Genomic DNA, 26423 nt, shown 5'->3' with positions numbered 1-26423 from the left:
AGGTTGGATTTAGGCACAAATTGAATTAGGAGGTAAGTAAATGTATTCTAATTTTTTCTAAGAGGACAAATATTAAAACGCTTTAAAAACACGTAATATAAATAAATTAAATTAAATTAAACATTTGGCACCTAAAGTCCTAATAATTTAGTCAAGACGAGTTAAACAGCTGACCCACATGGGCATACAATTTAACAAAGGTAAAATCAGCGATCCATTACAAGTCCCCTGCATAGAAAGTAGCAAAGTGTTTGTTTGAAATGTAATTATGTATGCATTATTGTTTGTTAACGTTAAACACTGATCGTTAGTACATCTAATTACAAGAAACAATCTTTGTACCATATAGTTTATGATATTTCTCAGATACTCGTTTTGAATTACTTTTCTCAAAAGAAATGAGCAAAATTTAAAATATCACTGTAAGATTAAATAATCCAGATATAGTTTATGTTACGTAAGAGGTCCTTCATTTGGATATTTATAGCAAAAAAAGAAGTTTACATTATGAAGTTGTGAATAAAGAAGTTTGTGTTACATTTAGTAGTGTACAACCCAAAATAGGTTCCATACCTTTTATCGTTCGTGTATGTGTCTGATTGGATATGATTTTGCAAGGCATACATTTATAAACACTCCTTCAGTACTTTCACCGGTTTTCTTGAACTATTTCCACTTCATTATAATCAAGAAATACATTTATTGCTGTTTTCTCTTCACTTCCGAAATGGGAAACAAAAAAATGCTGAACGTATAAGGAACTGCACTTTTATCATTATAGCTGGTGTTAATTAATATATGGACCACTGAAAATCTGGAATATGTCGCAATTCATGGGTGAAGTTTTTCTAAGTTAAGCACAGATTTCATAACAAACGACAGTTTTTTTTTGTTTTTGTTTTTTTTAATGAGACCCTTATTTCATGTGGAAACTGTATTACAGTTCTTTAATATTCAACTATCCTCACAGAAGTATCATTTTATTCATGGTCGAAGATATATTACAAACGATCTTTTGCTCAGGACAAAGATCTACTTGAAATTTCTTATTATAAATTTGCATGTTGCTAAAATAAAATCTTATGAAATACAATGTATGCAAGTTTCTAATGCATTTACGCTGCAAATATGCTGTATTTTCATTTCTATTAGATTCATATTTCAGAGTATTTTTATGAACATATCTCTTAACGTATGGTCGGGATGCATTATTTCTCTCGATACGAGAGATATGTTAATAGATTTGACAATATTAGTCTTATGTTGCTAATATTTAATCTTAATAATTTTATGTTTCTAATTCATTTACACTGTAGTGTTTATTTTATTCTGTGCTATTAGATTTTCATTTCACACTATTTTTATGAACATAATTCTGAATGCATGGCCGGCATGTATGGAAAGTCTCTCAATACAAATTTAGATGCAAACGTTTCCTGACGATTTTCTTCGACTAGAGACGAGTTTTATTGCCATATTGGAAATGATTAGCTCTTTAATCCATCAAGTATTATATTTAATGAGCCCTGTGACAGGTTGATTTTTGTTGGGTTTGAATGTTAATTTCTTTTTTAATGTTTTAAATTTTATCATTGATTGAGATTCCTTGAGGAAACTTTGCATCATTTTAAGAAGAGAAATGTATTAATTTTCCTCAAAGGATTTAAATAATAAATGCAAACGCGGACATTTTTTTGAAAATTTGTATTAATTATGATATTATGGATAATTATAAGTTATTACCTTTGTATCGGGGAATATGCACGAGTTCCGAAGCGGAAAAATTCTGCGACTTTAGGAGCACCATATTCTTCCGCTAAAGAACGAGCGCATATTTCGCGATGCAAAGATAAATAACCGTGTGGTTACATACGTATCTACACGAATAAATGTTATTTAAATATTATTAATTTGTTCAATAGCATGAATAAGATTGACAATACTGACCTAAATAAAAGAATTAAAACAACTGCATACATTAAATTAATTACGCACCCGATTTGAAACTCAGGGGTCAGTGTATGGAAAAATATTAACGTTTTAAGTTAAATTGTAATTCAACGAGAAATAGAAATCAGTATGTAATAGACCCTTGTTATATGCACTTTTGGCATGTAATAGTTCCGAAAAGATCTAGATGCATAACAATATCGATATACTTTACAACTGTTACAGTAAAAATATATTTGAAAGATAAGTCGGAGAAACTGAGAACAGCGAATTATGCACATCAACAGGACTGTATAAATAATAAAACATCTTATAATTCGTTAAAACTGGTCTTTATACATCGGCAATATGTAAAACGCATATTATCCAAAATAAATGAATTTGTTTAACACATTTGTGTTTGGAATTGAAATAGTTCTGGAAATATAGAAACTAAGTTTCTTGCACAGAGAAATAAACTGATGCTATAAAAATATAAAAAACGGAAAACATTTCGAACAATATTCTAAATACTTCACCCTCATAAAGTAATTTAGAGATTCAATGGTGCACTGAGTGCAATTCCATGAAAAGCTATTCAAAACTCTCCGTATATGATACCGCATATGTAAAAGAAGCGTTTTGATCTGCGGTATTATATCAGTAATTATATGGAAATTGTTATGTTTCACCAAAGTACGTTCTATTACAAACGGTGTTATGGAATTATTTTATTAATATCTTTTTACCTGAAGTTATCATCAATGACTAATGTCAATATGTGATATATTATTTACTTTTGTTTGCTTTCTGTAATGACATCAAAAGTAATTATACCAGCAGGGCAATTTAGTAGTATTGTATCTGTATAAAACGGGAACAAGCATTAATGACTCCCTGTCCTCCTAAAAATGTTCTCATAAAAATATTAATTTACTAGTTGATGTTGTTATAGCACTCTTATATAGCGCCCTTTTAATGTATATATTCAAGAGCGCTTTTTAGAATACTCTAAATACTTAAACGATTTCTACTAACTTAGAATAAACCCAACAAAACTGTTTTTAGATTAAGTAAATGTGAATATCAAATCAAATATTACCAACATATGGTTAAGGCCGATTGTAGCGAACCATTAGCCACCCATCACTAAAATGTGAAAACCAGGCTGGTGTGTAGATTGTTAGGAATCAATCCAGCTGGCTAACTTGAGGACGATGGTTCTTCTCGGTGTCGTTTTTGCATGAAACAATACCAAGAGGGGCACCTTGGATCTTTCGCCAACGTAAAATAAAACTTGAAAAGGCGCCATTTATCCTAAATTGTGTTGATCGGACTCTAAACCAAACAAAAACTACACTTTCGAAAAGTAGAGATGAATGGGTGAATTTGCTAAGTGTTATATAAAAATGGATTTTATTAAACATTTAAAAGCAATAAGCATGTAAGTTATTTTGATAGGGAGAGAGCATAGGAGCAGTGACTCTAATTTCCGTTCTCCATGTCTAGTCTTCGATAGTGTATTGTCATTATTATTAGGTATATGATGTTTTCGTACGTAACATATACCTGATATAGGCTGCGAAATTGACATGTACTGATATGGGGAACTATTTAGTACTACACTTTTTGTTTTACACGTTACCGAGGTAGGTCCTTCAGGACAAGTGCAATGTGACTGTGACATATAAATAGTGTCAGTTCGAGTTATCATTACCTATGATTATTTCGTTGCCAGCAGGTAATATAATGATGATGGTACACAATTCTAAGATAATTTGAACTATACATAACCCAGCCCTGTTAAAGTGTAGGAGGGGGATCCAATTAGCTCCTACGTCCCTCATTCTCTTATTTGATGAATTCATCAACTTAATCTTAAGTAGGAAGAAATTAGTATCACTGCAACCATTCACATTAGGTTTAATTTATTTCCAGTGGCATCAGAAAGATTAGAAGTATTTCTGTCGCTAATTTCGCACAAACGTACGAGCTTCGTAAAATAAGTTAAAAACTTGACAAAGCTTTTGCATAATTTATAAACAAATGGCATTTATTTTAAAAGCGGTATTCAGATAAATATACCATTGGACGTTTTCATTCTGTCTGAAATGAATTCTTATTTTCATTTTTGTCATTTTCTGGTCGTTTCATTTGTTCGTATTCATGTTTTTAGTCTGTCCATGTAAGTTATAGGGTGCTTAGTAATACCCTGAAAATTATTTCATATCAACATCATCAATGCATGTCTGTTTAACACGCAACTTAATTACATTCTTTCACAAAGTGATACATTAACCTTCAGCCTGCTTGCGGCAAGTGGTTTTGCCTTTTCGACCAGTGCAGACAAAGATCAGTCTGCACGTCCGTGCTGGCTGATCATGGTCTGCACTTTTCGCTATTTCAGGCAGTAAATTTTCAGTGAACACCGCCTTGAATAAGAAGTGGTACTGCCCAAATTGAATGATGGACCAGTCCATTATATTAATTTGGCAGGAAAAAGGTTAAAACTCATATTACTACAATTTTGTTAGCCATAAATCACAGTAACAGAAAATGGGTAACGTATCACTTTCTTAACCAGAAAGAACAAAGCTGTCGTGATATTTACGATTTTCTATTTTCTACACGTATAAAATCTCAAAGTTTATGTAATTATAAGTGATAGTCTTGGTTTAAATCTTAAGTGAATTTTCCATCATCATATGTAACAACATAACAGTATGCCGTTTAACTCGCAGGCTTCAAATACATTTATATGCAATTTTAACTAAAAGCTTATATTTATCCAGTTTCTAATACATAATATATATGGCTATGCACTTTACATAATAAATGTTTTGAAGGCATTGTCGTTCTTTTTTAAAAAGAATAGTGCTTAGACATTTATGTCTGTGTCAAGAACATCACTAGTTAGAAGTTCTAAATACGGCCATCTCTACGTACTTAACTACCATTACTTTGGGAAATGTATCGACAGTAAAAAGACAAAACAGTAATTGCGATAAATGTGCATATCAGATTATATGTAGATATGAATTGTAAGGTACTTTTGCTTCGGCTTTAGACGTTTTAGCTTTGATAGTAAAAATAATTAGTTTCTTTTAAAATTGAATCTGATAAGAAAAGCAAATAAACAGCGGAACAAATCTTAATAAACAGCGTTATTTTTTACATTTTAATAATCGAGAATAATCAAGAAGCAGCAGTGCGTTGAATGTGATTTCCTGTATTAATCAGTAATAAAAAAGTAATTGTTCTGGCTTTGAATTTCGTATAGAAAGACGTCAAATGTTTTTTCATCAGTCGTCTGGAGATCAGACTTTCACGAGCAATTTTTCTTCAGCTGGATACACTGTTTGTGTATGAATGTGGAAACCTAAGACTGTTTACATGTCATCTTTAAATTAAGTGATATTTTTCAGATGTGTACATTTCGTTCAAAAACCTAAAAATGTTTGTTTGCATTTATAATATTTATGTCAAATGATTTTCAGACAAATTGATATGCTAGCTATATGCAATAACATAGTGTTTATACTAAGACTGGAAAGTACCGCACGATTGTTTTTCAGCTGTAGAATAAAGCTTTGTTTGTTTTGCATTTAAGATCCTTCATGTTGTTTTTTTTCTTAAAGTTGAGAAAATAACGTTTTTGTTATACGGTTCGTGAAACGTTCTCATGAACTGTGTACTTTTTGAATCGACTTTCATCAGCCCGTAACTGCAAACTTCAAAAAATAACGCAATCGTAATTGTCTTTTATTATTTTGCATTGTATTTATATTAGGGTGGTTCTTTCCATTTTATAAACCGGAAGTCAAGGAAATATATACGGATAACATAGAATAATGCCTGGAACTTGATTAAGGGAAGGAAAAGCATTCTACGTGTAAGTGTCATCTCGCGTGCACATTTATAAAAATGACTCAGTTAGCTTTCTGTCTAAAGAAAAATGATAAAATGTTGACACATAAAATGGTTTCAACAATGCCTTCAGATTCGCTTACGGATCTCTTCAATCATAGGCAAATATCTGAAAAATAAGAAAAGCAGATCTGTATATTTTATTGACCGTTTAATAGACACTTTGTTGATTTACAACTGTGAAAAGTTTCATTGTAGAAAAATTACACAGAAAAGTCAAAACCGTTGAAGCAGACAAGTACATGTATAGGTACACGACGCAACGTTTTTTTGCCGAATTTTCTAAGTATTTTTTGACAAATCAAGTTTTAATCGATGTTTATATGGTAGAAATAGTTAATCGAACGTGTATAAATGCTCGTTGGCCATTGAATCGTCACTCTTGTTGACCATATCTTCTACTGGTCTTGTACTTTATTAAGGAGCATGTTTAATTGACGTGGAATTAGTTACAACAATCCTTAAGCATCGCAAGCTAGAAAAAAACCATGCAGTAAACTTGCGTTACAATGGCATTTCGCTCGATCGTGCTTGACAAACTGAGACGTCCACGCCAGTTTCAAATATTCCCTGTGTGGCATTCGGCGCACCTCAGTGGGTAGATTACATGAGAAGACGCAAACGTCTACATTAGTTCTACTTAGATTTGACATGTAAGACGAAAACACACGACAGATTCACAAATTTGTTATGTGCGGTATTTTGTTTTGTAGTGACTGTAGTAGTGAGGCGCTGTCAGTAATTTCATTTACTGTTGCAGTAATACAAGGAAAAGCAGCTTCAAGAATTACAGAATCTATAAAACCTCAATATTTAAATTAATTTCTATATAACGTAAATTTTGTTTTAAAACTGTTAATGTTTTGCAAGCTTTTGCTTTAATATTTTAAATTTTGAATACATGTCTCTTTGCAAAACACCTGATTTTGAAAAATACCATATACTGTAGAAAGACTTAAGTCTTGTCAGAATGGTTATCTTCATGGTAAGTTAAACATAACGTGATAGTGACAAACTATTTTCAAAACAGATTTCTACTGGCTGTTGAATATATTGAATCAATGATTATCATTTCATGTTGCCTATAGACTAAGTACAGAATATATTTCCAAGGGCTACAGAAAACGATCTCTTCACTGATATCGTAATTAAAAAAATATCTTAATTCCAACTGATAATTATAATATTAATTTATATAAGAACGAAATTCTTTTGCAACTTGCAAGTGATTTATAACTCATAAAAACTCGATAATGTTCTTAATACACTTGCACAAAAAGACAAGCTATAAAACACCAACAAAAACATTACATTGAAGGCTTAATTATAATTAGTAGAACGCTATAAATATGCACATTATGAACAGTTTAACGAAGTTCAATCACTATATTTAGTTGACAACAACGAGATTACCATAAATTTGACTGAAAAATATCTAAATATTGAGTAATCAGTATATATCACATTCATCAATAGATCTCATGATCGTTTAAATCTAAATCATATTGTCTATTATATCATTTCATTTGTTTCGTCTCCATTCCGTTAAAACCAATACAACCAACGCTGTAGATACATACACAATAACATTGAGAATTTTGCACATTTTGTATAATTATAATTGTAAGTATTTAAACAATTTATATCTAAATTTGATGTTTACTGTATCAGTTAAAATGCAAATCATATATAATTACTCCTGTCATACAGATTACTAATCAATTCATACAAGATTCAATAACGTTCATGTTATTTCCGACAAATGGATAATTCTTTCCTGTTGATCTAGTGCTAGCATCCCCATTTGAAGAAAGCATCAAATACAGTAGTGTATACGTGGACGTGTACCCGGTAGACATAAAGGCTAAATACAAAGACGAAGTTAAACAAATAGATAATAATGAAAAGCAAAAGATAGTAGGTAAGGGTAGATTTCTTAAAAGAATACAATGGAGCACCACATTGTAACGGTCAGCAGCAAACACACGTTTGAGGAGTTTAAAATAGTTAATTGTGCACAAGCCCTACATCTTTATACCCATAATGCTACAGAGTTACATGACTGTGTTACAAAGTTATCCTCGCCGGGAGAATCCCATGCTCACGTAATATCATTAGAAAGAACACAAATGCGCGTGTATAAATAAATAAAACAAAAACAGTATGACACATATACACAGAAACTCTTTGAAGGACAACAATAATATCATCATCGTGAACGCATGTCATTGCAATGAAATCTCGGCTGATTTATGCGATTTAAATTACAACAATAAAAATAAACAAAGGAAAACGTCTCCAAATTTTAAACATCATTTGCTGTCTAAACCATATAACACTTTGGCGTTTGATGCTAGCTCAACATGACGGATTGTTTCTCTTTCAAGACAAGCATTTCTATGCGCGGTTTATTCTATTCTTTATAATTGACAAGTTCTTTTCTTTTGACGTGGAGCGGAAATTGCAGAAAGTGTAGGCTGATTATACTATTATACCTCAAGGAAGTAACTGCATGACAAACGTGGCAATTTCTTGGTGAGTCTAGCATTATTTACGCACAATTAACGCTTATGTAGGAGGTTTTGACTTTTTCTTGCTACATGGCTTCTTTAGAAGGAATATTTTAGTGAAATCAGAAGTCACGATATTAGCCGGAGACAGTATTCGAACCTGTTTTAAGACGACATCAACGCCAAACAACAATTAAATCTTCATGTCAAAAGCATAATTGTGTCCTTCTAAAACACATTTGCATAAATAACATAATAAGATATTATTTTCATCATCAGTATATGTTTAATGAGATCAAAATAATCATATTGTTTACAAACTCATCACAATAAGTATGCTATCCTTAATTTTTCGTACACCAACATGTTTCTAGAAAAGAAATACGATTTCTTTCTCAGAGTCTGAAATTAGTTTAAAACCAATTGATTTTCTCAGCAGATAATCATGACCAAGTTGATTACAGATTACTGTTGTCAATAGCATTATACGACATTGCTAAATGTACTGTACAAAAAATCTGATTACGAAACTAGTAATTATAAAAAAAATCAGCAGGTAATCTAATGTGTCTGTTCCTGAACCTGCATAAAACAGACACAGAGTAAGTATCGTATTGAAAATTACGCCCGGAAATTCCTTATGCCAAATATAGCAGTTAAGCTTATAAATAGTTCATTTTTCATATACAAATGAATGGCATTGGTTTAAAGTTAAGCCATTTACAACATGTAGTATGTGTATGGTTAATGTAAGTCTGGCTACCGACTAGATATTTTTTTTGAGAAAGAATAATTCTGTTATATATTCTGACTTCATCATTCGTGGCTGTGTTTTGAGAAGACAAGGGACATAATTATACAAGGAGTTATCTCCTGTGAACAAAACACAGAGTCTGAACACAGACTAGGTTAATGTATTTGTCTAAAAGTAAACATTTGTAACCGTCTTGCAATGTACTAGTGTGTTGCAAACTTTAATTTAACAGCTACAGCCAGGAATCTCAGGCAGAAACATATTGACGTTTTCAGTAAAAAACAAATTGATTATTACCTCAGAGAATAGCAGCTACTAGCTAAATCTTAGAAGATGCAAACCTTAAGTAAACTAAACCGATTAGTTTTACCTTGGAGGCGGTGACTGCTTACATTTTCCCTGGGAAATATCTCGAAGTTGATAGAAATTGACCTGTAAAAATCCATCAGATTATCTGAAGATTTGATGAAGACTAGATAGGAAATTTAGGACAGTCAATGATGCAAGCATACTGGAATAAGTACTTTAAACCAAAACGCTTTTGATTAGCCGAATATATGTACATTTGAATAATATTTCGTAGCACACCAGTATTTGTAATTAAGTATACTAGTATATTTATACTTCTGATTTTTCAAATGTTTATTCACCTGTCAACAGCTTTGTAACAAAATAATAACACAATACCCTGTTTAATTAGTCAATATTAGTAAGTGGTTTGTAAAGTGTTACCGTCTCCAAAATGATTAGTTTTGCTTGAAATCAATATTTTTTTTTCTCAAAACTATTATATATCATATATCAATTGGAATAGCATTTTTTGAATATCTGTAAGTACTTAAGAATTTGAGAAATATAATTGTATCACAAGTCCTGAGTGCTACGTTTTTAACAACATTTTGCTTACAAGTAGGAAACACTGATGTAGGAATGATTGCAGTTAGCTTTTAATTTTGTTATGCTGTAAAATCAGTTAATTTCCTGGGCATGAAATTTCGTGGTTTTGGTCAAAACGACAATTTCGCGGGGATATGAATTCGTGGATTTCAACTTTGGAAAATAAAATTAATGGGAATTTTACTTGTTCGTTGGGATTAAATTTCGTGGATTGACTCAACCACAAAATCCACGAAATTTAGTAGCCCCCGAATATTAATGATTTAACAGTAGTTAATATAATACTTCACACAATAATAGTTTAAACAGTTAACACACGCAATCTTTTATCAATAGTTACAATTTTCGCACAAACATTTACATTAGTTTTGAAAAATCTATCCTAGTGTAAATACTTCTTTTCTTTTTACTGTTTACGCTGCGGCAAGGACGGGGGATTCAAATGATCCAATTCAGTAAAGCTTAAAAAGTATTTTCATGTGCAATAAGTCATACTCTTTCGTTCACTTTTAATTTTATCTCTTAGGAGAAAACACATAACTGTGGTGTTTGTAAACTTAAGAATCATTAAAAACAAGTAACCAAAATGAAAATCAAATGGTAAGATCAAATGGTATTTATACTGCGGACGTTAGATTAATGTAAACACTATATAATTTGTGGACTTGTTTGGGTTTTTTCGAAAATGATAATCATTAATTGGTTGTAAGCACCTGATAATAGAACCAAATACAAGTAAAACTTCAGGTGTGTTTTGAAAAACTGCGTTCTAAAGAATAAAGAATTTCGTAACAGAATCTCAAAAAAAGTTTCTCTTACTTTAACATATATTGTAATTGCTTTGCGTGGGAGCCTGATGGTTTTTGTTTGACTACATTTCCGACACTGTATCGTTGCCATCAAGTAACAAAAATAGACACAAACTTTTGAATTTGATCATTGAATTATAGACTCTGCGTTTTGTTACTAATGTGGTATATACGTAGTTATATCTTTGCAATTATACACAATTTGCACGAGGCAATTTTAGATCATCCTGCATAATACAAAAGCTGTTCCTGAAATTGCCTTTAAGTATTAAGTGTTTATTTATATGCAATGTGTGATTAAAACTCTGTCTTTGTTTAACTCATATTCGTCACTGACGTCATTGACTAGCACCTTTAATGTTACACATAACTCTTAACATCAGTTATTTTGGCGCTGTCATGTAGAAGCATTTCCCTTAATCGAAAGCTTTAAGATCTAAGTAGCTGTCTTTTTTTTCCACATAAATGTAACTCTAAGAAGTTACAACTGTTTCTTTTATGTGACGCTGGGAAATTTATTTTCCTGATACAATATCGCATAAAGAGAAGTTTGGGGTTGCGTTCTTGGAAAGTGTCTTTTCAAACTAAATATTTATCTTCGTTGTGATTCATGTAGTCGTTGCCATCAACAGATTATTACCTTAAGAGTACAGATTGTACCTATTTGTATGTTTCTATAAACCTGGATGTTTTGTCACAAGTGCTTCGTTTTATCACAGTGAGTAAAAATTTATTTATACTTCATCTTCTTAGTGTTTGAGTTTTCGGTGCTGCAAATATTACATATAGAGAATGTGTTAAACTTTGTGTCTGTAGTGTTTAGATATATGGTACTTTGCTCAGAGAACAACTGACTTAATTAACTTTAAATCTTCTTTACTACGGCAATGTATAAAATACTAAACAAATGATTTGTATGACATTTGGCAATCAGTACGTCATATCGTTTACGATATTTGCTTTCTATGTCATTATCTAAAAGAATAGATAAAATGTAGTTTCTGCGAAGGCATACGTTACAATGTGTTTCATGGCCATTCAGTACAGTGCAACATATAATCTCTTATGCAGGTACAGCACACTAATTAAAAAATTACTACCGATATAGCCGGAATACATTTTACTACTTGTTAGTTTTAGAATGTTTCGGTTCTCGAAGAAAATATAAAACAACAATATATATGTGGGCGACTATTCAACTCAGTAATTACCGATTAAGACTTTCTGATAAAATCATAGTCCAATGGTCTTCCGCACCAGACACATCACGTTAAGGAGATTACAAAAACCACTTTACATTGACAAAGGATTTTTATCTCCAAGACAATCACGTTATTGAGAGAAAGATTTATAATGGTGCCCGTATCTTATTGAAAATTGTAGAAGTTGAATTAAGATCTTTATCATCATATCACTATTGAGAACATTTGCTGTGATTTATGGTTAATATGTACGTAGGTTGATGCGACGGTCACTGATGAGAAAGCAGAAAAAAACATTGAAGGCAAAAAATCACAGAATATCCGTGTGATATTGTTTGAATAAATAGCAAAATTATATACATGTATTGTTAATCTCAACTGTGCAAGTTGTCCCGTTAAAAAACCTTGGAAGTTAGTATTTATTTATGACCTTTATAATAAATTTGGACGTTATATAGTCAAAGCAGTCAATGATTAGTAACCTAATCGTATTGCATTACGATATTTTATTACCAAACAATTTCAAAAAGCAAGATTTAAATACTAATAAACTAACAGCCGGTAAATGAAACGGTACAGCTCTTTCAAAACTGTTTCAAAACATAACGATTCTATAAATATATGATGTTTGTTATGCACAAATATGATCGTTGTATGCAACCGTGTTTTGAGTACTTATATTTTGTTGGTTTGTTTCCATTTTCCTGTTTTTGACAGAGATCCTGTTTTATTTAAAATAAACGAAAATTGTAAAGTTAATGGATACAAGCAACGATGTTGAATAAGTTTCTCCTACTTTCAGTTTTTAGTTTCTGGTATCCAGTGTTCGTAAATAAGAAACACTTCATGACGTTACAAAGGCAAATTTATGTAAGTGTTCCAGCTTTTATTTTTTGTCTCCATTAAAACGATTGGGTTTTTATGTAAAATAACAATTTTAAATGATTCAAAAAAACTGTAGGAAACTATGGAATACATTTTTGTGAATCCGGTTTAACGTAACAATATTAAACTCAGGGCATGAATCTACCACAGAGATGTAGCTCGTGTTATGTCATTTACACCAAGAAAGTCATCTTACAGCCTGTTGTAAGATGGATTTTTCAAACACAGGTGAAAACACCGAAAAGATCCGTAAAGTATGAAAGAACAAGAATTCTTAACCCAACATCCTTACCATATTCTAGCCACAGAGATAACATCAACTGCTTTAAACTCACAAATATTTTTTATCTTCCAGACGATCATGCTGTTACATATCATGTTATTGAAATTGAATAAGTAAGACGAGAAAGATCGATTCTAACGTCTTTACTTAGATGATTACTTTTTTACAAAGCCATAACAAAGAAATGCTTGAAATAAGAAATATATCGGATGAAATTTCATAACTATTTACTCATACAGTTTTACATCTTCGTTACTGACGTTAAGAGCTTTTAACCTAAGCTACAGGACCACAATTCGATATTGTCTGATAAGTTTTGACATATTGATTTGGCAACTTGGCTACGAAAAAAAATTAAGCATGGAAAAGAATGATTAATTATGACTTTAATGCAAATCATATGTTATTGAATGACATGACATTCCTGTCAAGAAAGTCTAAACATTCAACTGAAAACAGAAAATAGCCTCTATAGAATATCAAAACACCCAAGTGACAATATTCATCTCTTTTTTAGTATAGAAAGGAGGCAAAGCTGAAATATTCAGGCAACATGTCAATAAGTATTGTTGGCACCCATTTACAGCTGATTGACGAAACTAGAAACTCTTAACATTTTAGGTGTACGAAGTCCAAATAATAAGATAAAGCCTAATTATTTTAATTCAAGGAGCATTTACAATTTAGTTTTATTAATGTTTACGCCTTAATTAAAGCTTTAAGATATACATGCAGTGTTCACATGTGCGGATTTTTAATCTATAAAACATTTACTTAGTATGTATTTATCTTGAACACAACTCTGATATTTTTGTCACATTACTTATCTCAGGGGAGGGCCGTCATTAATGTTAGTAAAACTTGTGGTCCAACCCATTTGCTTTTTACCTAAATCGTCTTCATCATATGTTTGTTTGTTTTAATGTGTTATAAATTTGTATGTACTATGTACTGCATGTTCTAGATTAGCAATAAAATATGATTAAATCAATCTCTAAAAAGATACAAATTTACAGTTTAAATGAAAGAATTGAGCATCAACCTTAAGGTAGTTCTGTACCTTATTTATCTGGAAATAATGCTTGGTAGCCGTAATACGTGCAGCATAAATCTTGCCAGGAATCTAACTTTGCCAGTGTATCAAGTGTTAAACACGCAGTCGCCTTTCTGGAGATTAATCTTTACGTAACAATTTATTTATTTATTTATTTTATTTGTTGGACTTGTTTGATTTTTTGTTTTGCTGTGTGGTTGAAAATAGGTAAATTTACAACTGTCAGATGTTTCATTGAAATCAATGTAAATTGTGAGCGAAAATGTTATTTACTATTGATTTACCTCCCAAAATACTGTAGCATTTTCTGTGGTTCAAGGGTGATCACTAGATCGAATCCCTACATTTCTGTGGATGATCTACGCTATAAAGTAATGGTCGATAAAAGAAATCAATCATAGGGTTTGTTAATGACCCTCCGCGGAAATATGTGGGGCCAGCATGATGGCTTACGCCTCGCCCAGTGTATCATACTGACCCCAAATATATCTGTGGATGGTCACTTAAAAAATAAAAACAATAATTAATAGTAAACGCCCATTCTTAAACGTGACCGGAGTGATAAATATTTTCAAGTCGGTCTTGCATAAAACCAAACACACGACTACAAACGCACGACTATGGAAATAAATTGCTGCCTAAATTTTATTTTCCTTTGTGACATTTAAACTTCCATTTCTTCAGGCTTGACATTACATCCTTTCAGCTTATATATTGTGTTACCTGCACCATTGTTTAATTTAAATAATGAAATTGTTGTTCTTAGATCTGCTTTAAATTCTTAGTAATGTTAAAATTCAACAACAACACGTGAATATTTATCTTTTATCAACGTTTCGGCGCTTACGCCTTTATCAGGATAAATACATAATAAAGCAACGGACGTGACGTCATGAAGTAAACGTTACGTTGAATGATGAATAACAGATAGCAAGTTTAGTACGTTACGGATATAAGAATACAGAATTTCCTATAGCAGTATATATAAAAAACCATAAATAGGAAAAAACGTAATAGTACTAAACAAACACATTTACATGTAAAATTCATTACACATTAAACAATGTTTTTGAATTCAGTCCATCAGGATTGAGTGTTTTTTTTTTGTTTTTGTTTTTTTAAAGTTCTTAGCGACATTCTTAATCTGCTAAAATCTATTTGCTAATTTAACATTGCAGCGATATCTTTGTAAGGAACTTTATTCGAACGGCACAAAATTACCGGATGTGAGTAAGCAGTACGGACATCAAAAAGCCAAATAATCGCATGTTAGCACACAGGAAGCATAATAAATCCAGCATAATTCAAAGATTCATTATTACTCCAGTAGGAGCTTGTACCTCACCTATACAAATTGTTTGTTTTGTTTAGTCCAATGCAAATCATAATCTTTTATTTGTTGAGATGTGCATTTATCAATTAATAATATAAACAAATCCATTTGATCTATGATTTTATCAGTTGGTAAATCTACAGAATTAAATGTTTTTTTATGTGTGTTTAGACGGATATAGATAACATTGGGACTTTTTGCAAAACCACGAATCGTGCTAGCGATCGATGTTGCCTACACCTGACTTATCGCAACAAAAATAGTATTAAGTCTGTGCAATATCTCCTTACAAAGAAAAGTGGTTTTCTTTCCATCAGTATCAGAAAATCAAAGTAAGTGTCAGTATATCGATCTTTTATACGTCTAAAAGACCCAAACATTTTAAATGTAATTCAGCTTCCAATAAAGTACAGTTCTTGTTTTTTTCAAATCCAGGAATATATCGTGTACTCCTGCTTTTAATGTTGATCTTTACCTTCAGAAAAAAAAATAGTTTTAGCAATAACTTTAAGTAAAATCTGTGAAGATGTCCTAGCATAGAACAAAACCAAACAACATAATAACAGACTCGGTTTGATCGAGTCTGTTCATGAGAGGCAATGAAAAGTGCAACACCCCTCACGCCCCTAGCACCGGGTTAGGCTATCAAAGTTCTTTGCAAAAGTTTGGTGCCTACCTAGATATTGTTGTACCAGTAAGTAAATTTTTGTTTTCTATACAAAACATAAAGTAAATGCGAAAACAATTATCTGCTTCGTCTTTTTATTGGCTAAATTTCGGATACAATGATATTTTGAAAAATAAGGTTTAATAAAATTGTACATCGTAGAACAGAATTTGTTTCTAAAATGCAGAACTACCTTAAGCAGACATCATTCCTCTCTTGTAGTTAACAGACACGAGAGAATTAAGATTGATTGTATTTCTGTGCGAACCGTTCTTAAACCGGACAAAGCCGATTAGTTTACGTCTGCTTCGAGAGTTTCAGCAGAATACAAGGATGTCTAAAAATCTTGTACAGAAACTAATTATTTTCGCTAATTACGATTCTGTCAATGTTGCTAAATTTGCAGCTTCATGTTCTGCTTTTTTAATCAAATGTAATTCGCGTTTGATGTATGCTATATTTAATCAAAATCAATTATTAACTTGATATAATCCAGGGATCCAGTTATCTGTTTAAAGTTTACAAAAACAAGAATGCCAGCTTTCTTGATTACTTTTAAAATGTTTATGGGTGCCGCGTGCAGAAATTTCAGAATCATATTTTATGTTCTTTTAAGTGTTTTGCTGAACTCAGTTGAAATCTGTTTTATTATATATATGCTATATTATGACTGAATCTCATTACACTGAAATGAAGGTGCATCTATGTGATATGACTACGGTCAAACTTTGCTTATGAAATAGAAATATTGAAATAGTTACAATTATATGTTTTGCTTGACCTTCACTTTTTTTATAGGTGTGACGTCATTGTCCAAAGATTCAGGAATAGCGAATATGCATTTGTTAAAGCGGGATCAGTTGGCCTATTTTAGAAATAAATAAAAATAATAAATAAAAAATCCTTTAATTGATTTTTCTCATGTATTCTAATCAAACTTGATTTGTAGCATCTTTATTAGGCCCGCAGCCAACTTTGTTCAGCTGGGACATTTGACCCCTTTTAGGGGCTGCTAGAGCTAAAACTAGAAATGCCTTTATACAGCGTCTCATGAACAACTTAGTGGATCTTTGTCATACTTGGTCTGGAGCATCATTATAAGGTCCTCTTCCAAATTTATTTATATAGGAACTTGGGCCCTATTAGGGACCACTATAGCTAAAAGTAGATATGCCTTTCTTCGCATTAACCACTAAAATGTAATGGATTTTTATCAAACTCGATAACAATATCGTAAGGTCTCCTGCTATTTTGTTACAAATGGGGGTAGGGACCAATTTAGCTAAAAATATAAACACGTTTAATGACCTCTTCTCAAGAACCGCTTCATGAATCTTCATCCAACTACTGCTGTAATTATTCGTCTAAGGATAAACGAAACAAAATTGCAACCCTAAGAAACCTTTGCGAAAAATTAAAAGAGAACCATTTAAATTGTTAAAGTGCGGTGTTTAGTTTTGCAAAATGTTAGATGAAAGATGAATGTTAGATGAAAAATTCATAAACTTATTTCCTTATTACAATTCGCCGACCATCATTTTTAAAGATATTTCTTGTTATAAATGTTCCTACCTCTGGTTAGTGGCTGTCTAACATCTGAGAAAATTGACAAGTACATAGCAGACAAAATTGGGTAACATATTCACACATTACGTTCCTCAAAAACAAGGACAAATGTCTAATGGAAAAGGCCACATTCACACAACACACCTACAAAATAAACACTCCACATGGTATTATATACACTAGGACAAAAACTATACTTAAGAAAACAATACTTAATCATGAAGGTTAGATGCAATAAACATAAGTGATGACAAAAGAAAGCCCGACATCGCTTTGGAAAGTTAAGTTATAGAATAAAAATTGGCGATTTTAAACCGGTCATGTTCCTTCATTTAAAAAAGACAGTGTAAATACATGACACCCCGCATGAATCACATACATACGTAAGAGTAGTAAATATATGAACATATTCTAAAATACAAATATGCTCAGGTAAAAAGTGATCAACACGAGGTGTGCTTTATATTTTACAAACACACATGCTTTTAAAGTCATTGCCTCCTCAAAACCAAGTTTCACCTTCTTAAATATACATAAATCATTACCTGAGTAATTATTGATGAAGAGCTCAAGTTTAAGTACAGGTTTGAAGATTTGATAATTATTAATGATATGTGATGTTTTGTACAATGATTTTATATTCTGTAACAGAAAGAACAGATATATTCTTAAAGTACGTCTTTCCATACCCTTATTTCTATGTGTGGTGTTGTATGACGGCTGTTCTCTTTGTATGTGGTTCTTTGGTGTTGGGCTTTGTTCTTTCTTGCTTGAAGCAAGAATCAAACATCCTATGGCAATATAAATGAAACAGTCTGTCTACATTAATGCAAATTTTATTGACCTTACTAAAACACTTAAAACTGACGGAATTAACTTACTACTAAACTGATGCTACGGTACTGAAAAGACCACAATACCTTGTATTTTATACACTACATTATGCCTTATTAAAACACTTAAAACTGACAAAGTTAACTTACTAAGATACTGATGCTAGGGTACTGGAAAAAAACACAGTCAAGATATTATACTTTATACACTAGGTTATGCCTTATTAAAACATTAAAAACTGACAGAGTTAACTTACTACTAAACTGATGCTATGGTACTGAAAAGGGACACAAGCTCTTGTACTTTATACACTACAGGTGTGTGTTTGACTTACGATTACAAGGTACTAGGCATAGATATATACAATATTTCAATCTAAAGAAAATATGACAGTTTTGAAAAGAAGATTTTTTGTTTGGTTTACATGGTGATTTTGGTCTAACATGCACATCTTCATGTGATGTGCAATTTTAATCTTTGGTTTTGTTTAACATCATACCGATGCAGTTATAGGCCATAAGCGAATTTCTAGCCGTTCATTGAGGAAGATGTTTTATTTATAAATCAGACGGTTTTTTAGTATTTTTGTACCGTTGAATGTCACCAAAGTAATAAATAATCAAAGACAAATGTCTTTGTTGTTTTGTATCTGAGTTATTGATAGTCGTCCCCAGTTGCCAGTACATCTCCAATAGGAAAGTTGCAAGATTGAAAATTGCTCGTATTCAAAAATGAATGCATAGATAAATAAATGAAAGGTTACATACGCCAATTCAAAATGTCGTTTACTGTTATGATACTAACCTAGAATTTGCCACCAACAGAACGCGACATTGTAATTAACGATTTCCTCTCCATCCATGCTAGTCCATCCAATAACGTTTTTATTCTATTATTGGTAAATTTCAAGTTAATTTTCTTTTATTAAGCAGATATTGCTGAAATGGTATGAAGTTCATATGCAAGCCGGTATTCGAACATGCACTGACTGAGTGAGTGCCTATCAACGACAAACTTTTAAACCTTCCCCAGTTGATTAAACAAATTTGCGCAAGTAGCCCATAATATACACTTAGATTTATTTTTGTTTTCGAATGAAGTCAAACTAACGGTATTGTTTGAATCAAACAAAAACTGAAACTCTTTTCATCATATTAACCGTCAACATGCAGTCTTTTCCATACAGTTATTTTGTATATTAAATATCTACGGACGCATTTCTTAGTGTTTACCTTTGAATTTTTGTTAGATCACCATGACTTAGATCATCCGACGTTGTGCGTATTCCGATATAATGTATCTGCTCGTTATTGCGTATCTTAAGGTATCCGGTTCACAAGTAAACAAGTTCTCTTAATAAAAGTAGTAATAAAATGTATCAGATATTGAAGCCTGGTAAGCTCATATAATTTTGGTATCATTTGAAAGTGTATTATCCGCTAAAAAAGACAATATAAATTACATGACAAAATTTGTTATAGGATGTTTATTTTTACTAAATAATGTTCAATGATACTTTTACTATATAAACAAAAATCGAGTTATTACAGTGTAAGATTTATCATTTCGCAATGGTTCGTGCTTATAAGTATGGTAATCTTATTTACTATTTCTTTTCAGCAGACACAACTCTTTCAAATGATACCAAAAACATGGTGTCACCAGCCATCGAAATGATATCTATATGTGGATCGGATACCTTTAGTTTTATGGTAAAAACTCTTAATATAACAAACACTGCTTAAACGTCATCCTGTTGGTGCAAAAACTTGATTACTTCTCGGCGCAAAAACCGGATTACTGCAATTTTCAGGTTTTTGCGCTGAGGCGACAAAGTATACACCAGTAAGATTTTGCACATGAAATATACTTAAATGATTCAGTTGAAACTTTTTTCATTTCGAAAACAATTTAACATTTTTAAAATTAGCCAGACCTTTTGATGTAGTAACGTAAGCAGTCTTAACGGAACAGACTGTGAAACAAACGGTACCACTCATATGATTTTAATTTACTTAGTTGACTGGCGGTAAAATAGCAGCTACAGCTGCAAGATTGATTATTACCTCAGGGAATACCGGTCGCTAGCTAAATCGCAAACAATGCAAACATTTACTGAATTAAACAAATTTTGTGTACCTTGGAGGTATTGTTGCTGATTTGTTTGTCTTGGAGAAATATTTCAAAGTTGATTGAAATTGACGATGTAAAATTCCGTTTGTTCCTTTTAAGATGCGTGTATACTGAAGTCTAGTCAAGATAAGTGTTTGAAGAAGATCCAAAATACAGTTACACTGAAATTAAACAAAAATACTTATTATGTAAATTATCCAAATGTCTTTGCATATAAACAAGAGTTCATAATTTATACCGGTACCTGTTACTTCGTAAAAATAATATATATTTCATTCTGCTCTGTCAAATTTACCTGTCAGCAGTTTCGCAATTAAAAATAATGTCGAATTTTTATCCAGTTAAAAATTTCATTTGATCAATATCAGCACATTTGACTTAAAAAAGTAAAATGAAAATCTGTCTTAAAGTCAACAGCTTTGTTATTCATTTGCCGACAGCTTTCTTGCTATTTTGAATTTTTACACAAGTCACTATTGATTTGAAAAGTTGTAAAATGAAAATTTATCTTAAAATGAAAATTCACTTGTCAACAGCTTTGTTATGCATTTGCCGACAGCTTTCTAGCAATTTTAGATTTTTAGACAATACAAGTCAAGATAATATATATTCATTTATTAATAAACAGCATTTTCGAGCAAATCGATATTTGCATGTTTTTAAAAAAACAAAAAAAAAACAATAAAAAACAACAAACAGATTTATCAAGTCAACAGGCTGATGTTACTATATGAACAGAATTATCTTGTGTGATTGAGGTTAGCTTCAATGTCTGCTGTAATGTGATGTAACTGTTATCATCGTTACATTTGAACTGTCAGGGTATAATGCCTACTTAACTCCTTGGAATCAAAGGCTTAAAATCCATATACACATGTAGCTCAAAGCAAACTTTGTTGATAAAATTGTTTGTCGCATGTCGTTCTGTTTTTTAAAAAAAAGCTTCTTAGAAGTAACTATCGTCTCTTTTTGGAAGAAAAAATGTTCACACGAAGATTGTACTTTCATATAAAGACTTTTTCGAAGTGTGTGTATTTTTTTCGACAATACATCTATCCTTTTATATTTTCGTGGTTATTGCCGTCAATATACATTTTACTGGTCTGTTTTACAAACCCGGGTGCTACCTTTTATCTCAGTGGCGGCAATTTTATTTACACTGTCTCGTCGTAGGCTGATATGTCCAATAAACGTTTGTTCAGGGAAAAATGTCTAACACTACGGCAGTGTATCATGTACACATTCTGTCCTTCCAAAGCAGAAATAAGACAGACTTAGCTCTTTGTGTAATAGTATTACTTAATGTGAGTAGACGTCGGCATTGATACTGATTGCTATTCTGACTGAGTTTTCCCTAAACAGAGAAAAAGTGATAATTTGAATCATCAACTACTGTCTGGGAAAGTGCAGGCTTTGTCTTCGAATTCTGCAAAAATTATCTGACATATCAAAATGCATTTCTTGTTTATTCGCGTAAAGCAAACAGTTATCACGTAATTCCGTCACACTTTTATTTACCAAACAAATTTTATGTCTTTTAATGACAATAAAATTAATTTAGTTTACAAGAACACATACAAATGATACTCAACAAAGTGTTGAATGGCTAATCTATCTTAACAAACATTATATAATTTCTTATGCAGGAATGGCAGGCTATTACTTAGAAATTTCTAGTGTGATAGCCAGCAGGCAATTTTATATAATATTATGGTTTTTTTTGTTGGTTTTCATAGAGATAATGTTCAACGATCAAATATATGTGGGCGACTCCAGAATGATTAAGACTTTTATTGAGAATACGATAAAAGGACTGGTGATAGTGCTGATCGCATCTTACTGGAAACTGTAGAAAGTGACTGAAGATCTTGACAAACATATCTCAATTGTCAAATTCCTCGGATATAAAAGAAACAAGAATAGTTTCGCGGAATGAAAGCGTAGAAAGACGTCTAGTGTATTATTCCAAGTGTGTAAAATTAATGGTAAAATTATTATATTAAATTCTTTTTTAGATATATGGAAATAAATGCCATATTCCTTAAGAAAGCTTTAAAACTTAATTACTGACAAACTATAAGTTACGGAAACACACGAGAATGTGTTGTTTTTACTACTTTTTACGATGAAAATCGAAAAGCGTTTGTAACACTTTACTCCAGGTAAACTGTCTTGATTATAAATATCTATAGTTTGAAGACATAATTCACTAATTTCACTTTTGGTTACGACGACGGGAAATTGTCTTTATTGCTGCGGCGGTCCGGGCTTCGATTCCCGAGTCGGTCATCTTTTCTTGATTTGGAATTTTTAAAATATTTTAGAAACCAAAACTCATATTTTAATGTCCATGATATGACCAACTTCAATTTGAAAGAAAGATTATTTTTATCCAAATCTGGAGGTCTGTGCCTTTAAACGTCTTTTTTAATAAAAAAAGTTACATCAATTTTCAGTCTTTCTCGGTCACTGTCTGTATGGCGCAAAAAAGCATATCGACGTTACGTCAATACGGCCGTGTTTTAATAAAAATGGGCATGTTTTTCATGTAATTATCGTTAATTTCCAAAAAAGATGTTGTGGTCTCTGTTGATGATACAGAAACAAATTTAAGATTAGAATTCAATCGCAATTCTGAATATTGTTCGTTTTTTTTCTGTGCAATTTTATCTGTTCAGAACATTAGAAATTAGTGTCTACATGGTCTTTATTCTAAATATGGACGTTGAAGCCATACCGTTCGGTGATTGAAGCAACCGTATAGCCTCTTAGTAGAAAGAATTGCCATAAGCTTTTATTACTATCCATAAACGATAATTATATATAACTAATGGGTTATATAAAATGGTACGACCAAACTATTCTCTTTATGGTAATATACTTTATATAATGCCTAATATACATAAATCAATATGGGCATGTATAGGTTACTGATGCGACTGTTTGAAAATATATCTGTGTGCTTGTATGTTTAAAACATGTCTGTGATTTTATAACGTTTTGAGTAGTCATATGTTGTTTGTTTATACCATTTTACAAGTGTTTAACAGAGGTCCTATTTCTTTGATTGACCTATTACGTTAAAAAGGCTCATTAATACAGGCATGTAGGGTAAAGGAACCTTGCGTCTATCAGTTACTAGACTAAGTGTGTCTGGATCTCTATTTCTAAGTAATCCCATCCCGACGTCACAGTTTGTATGAACACAAGGTATAGTATGTTTCCATTATAAAGTATTAACAAAGTAAATTGAGGAAGTATGTTCTCTGAATCTGATAGTTCACGAAGATAAATTTTCATCGAAAAATGCATCTATGGGAGACCGTTAAACTCAATTACGGATAAAAGGTTTCTTATATAAACAACCATACAATATTCTGAAGCAATATTCTAGTCACGTCACGGAAATTACATCAACTGCTGTACATTGGCAGTGATTATTTATCTTCCAGACGATCATATTGCAACATGGCATGCTATTGAATCTATATAAAAGGACTAGAAAAGAATGGTTGTGGCGTCTGTCCCTAAATGACTACACTTAGAATACAAGCAGCTTCCACTGTAAGCAATAACAAATCTGACTCTGACAGTAGCATAAAATGCAAATATGGCAGTCATATGCACCTCCAATGGCATTGTTGTTTTCGTCAAGAGAGTTATTTTCATGTATTCTCAAGTGTCTATTAAGACTGAAGTTGTCCGAAAACGACTCCTCACAAATCTGACACATAAGGTCGTCCTGGGAAACAGTTTCTAGAAAGAAAACTCAGGAATTATTAAAACTATGGAAGAAATTACTAAATGTATTTAAGGAACACTTATTTGTTATTTTCAGCTACTACTGGCCTCACCACTCTGTGTGATTGATTTTTTTGTTCTTTGAAAATAAAAGCACTACAGTTTCTGGATTATATAATATAATTTAAGAATGACATAGATCTACTAGTCTATGTATAATATTTCTTTTATTTGACATAGCGTCACTGACTCTTTAAACGAAATATTATTTCATACGGGAATACATACCACATTGTGGGAACACCAACCGAAAAAAGACCTCTTATTGATTCTGATCTCGGTGTTCATTTGTGATCCATCTTAGGCTTCTATTTTTAAAATAGGAAGCCTAAATAGTAAAACCGTTTACTAAATGTATCGCGGTGTCATATTATTGTGACATTTATAAGTTAAGTAAAAAATGTGATAGATGGCTCGTTTAATGATAGAGCTATTCTATTTCCCCTATCATGAAGGAGTACTATCACGCTAGATTAGACATACGTTTCGAGTTTAATTTTTTTTCTTTTTCGAAAGCACATGTTTACTGATAAAGTCGGTTTCACCTCGGTTTTTCAGTACATCCTTTTTTGCATATTCTCTGTCAAATACAGGTCTTATATTCATTTACAAGGTTTTAAAAATAAAAAATTAAATGAATACAAGCTCATAAAAGATATGAGGGCGTGTACTTTATTTACGATCAAATAAATTTTAAATCAGAGAAATGTCCTTTGAAGGCGTTACTTTTGTCTGTACTGCATAGAATACAATACAAATGCATGCTTTTGGTAGCGTTTTTAATCAAGTAGTATAGATGCCTTAGTATAATGTACCTTACCTGATAGCTATTTCAGTGTGATATTTTGTCCGAAGGCAGTTAAGAATCGAAGAGGAAATGCGATTCCTACAAAAAAATTGAACATCTTTATTAGCTCCCTTTAAAATATCTATATAATCTTGGTTCCATAATTCAGAGTTCCCAATTACTTTATATTATAAGTACGTGGTGAATGTCTGTTGTAGGCAGTATGTGCTGAGTTGACATTTGTCTGGTCATTAATCATGCAACGTATTGGCTTTAAATATTTAATTGTTAATCTATGGGTAAATATAAACATGTTTCTTTGGGGGAAATGAAAAGGAAAAAGAGGAATGTTTATGCATGTATGAAAATGCGGAAACGGAAAATTATGAGAATTGTTATTTTTCCTGCTAAAATGGCGAAGGAAGTTTTATTTCTTTTATTTCAACCGAAGACGCTCGTCAGCGTTTAAATGTTTAAGATTTGCGATATAGACAACGGAATAATCGTTTTGCTACAAAGTTGGTAAGACGTGCATATTTTCAAATATTAAAACCGTTGGGAAGGTTACCCGGCCTTCAGTAGCATATAGGACCTTACGAATCAACTGCTAGCTGTAGTTCCTAACATATCTTCATAATGTTGTCAAGATTTTATTTATAACTAATTTTTGTTACGAACTTTAATTGCCCGCGCTTCGTTACGATTCAAAACTATAAGAAAATGGTGCTCAAAGAATGTCCTTCATTTTTAAATAATATATTCGTTATATCACGGTTTGCAGTTAAACAGTATGTCAATGGTTTAAGATGCGGATCGCCAAAGCCTCGTTACCGCCTTAACAGTTACCCTGGTGCCGGATATTTCCATCTGCAGCATCAACCTGTGTCATATTCTTATAATTGTCAGGTTATTTTTTCTGTTTAAAATAGATATTAATTTTAACATAATATAAATATAGTAACGAAAATGGCGTTGCTTTGGCGCAACTACGCTTACGCTGTCATTCTATTTAGTCCTTTTTTGTCAAATGTTCCATTTTAAGAAATGATTTT

The 26423-nt window shown here is 31.8% G+C and overlaps 1 long non-coding RNA gene across 1 annotated transcript in view; it reads left to right on the top strand.

Moving 5' to 3' along the window:
• The window catches only part of LOC123534594 (uncharacterized), a 123543-nt gene that overhangs the window by 38528 nt on the left and 58592 nt on the right, over nucleotides 1-26423 (top strand). The window contains exon 2 of the long non-coding RNA XR_008366420.1: nucleotides 3-32. This is a non-coding gene — a long non-coding RNA (uncharacterized LOC123534594). The remainder of the gene's footprint in view (nucleotides 1-2; nucleotides 33-26423) is intronic.

The sequence above is a fragment of the Mercenaria mercenaria genome, chromosome 12, assembly GCF_021730395.1.
Source record: "Mercenaria mercenaria strain notata chromosome 12, MADL_Memer_1, whole genome shotgun sequence".
NCBI lineage: Eukaryota > Metazoa > Mollusca > Bivalvia > Venerida > Veneridae > Mercenaria > Mercenaria mercenaria.
The sequence above is the reverse complement of the archived record's forward strand: the minus strand, read 5'-3'. Positions and strand labels throughout refer to the sequence as shown.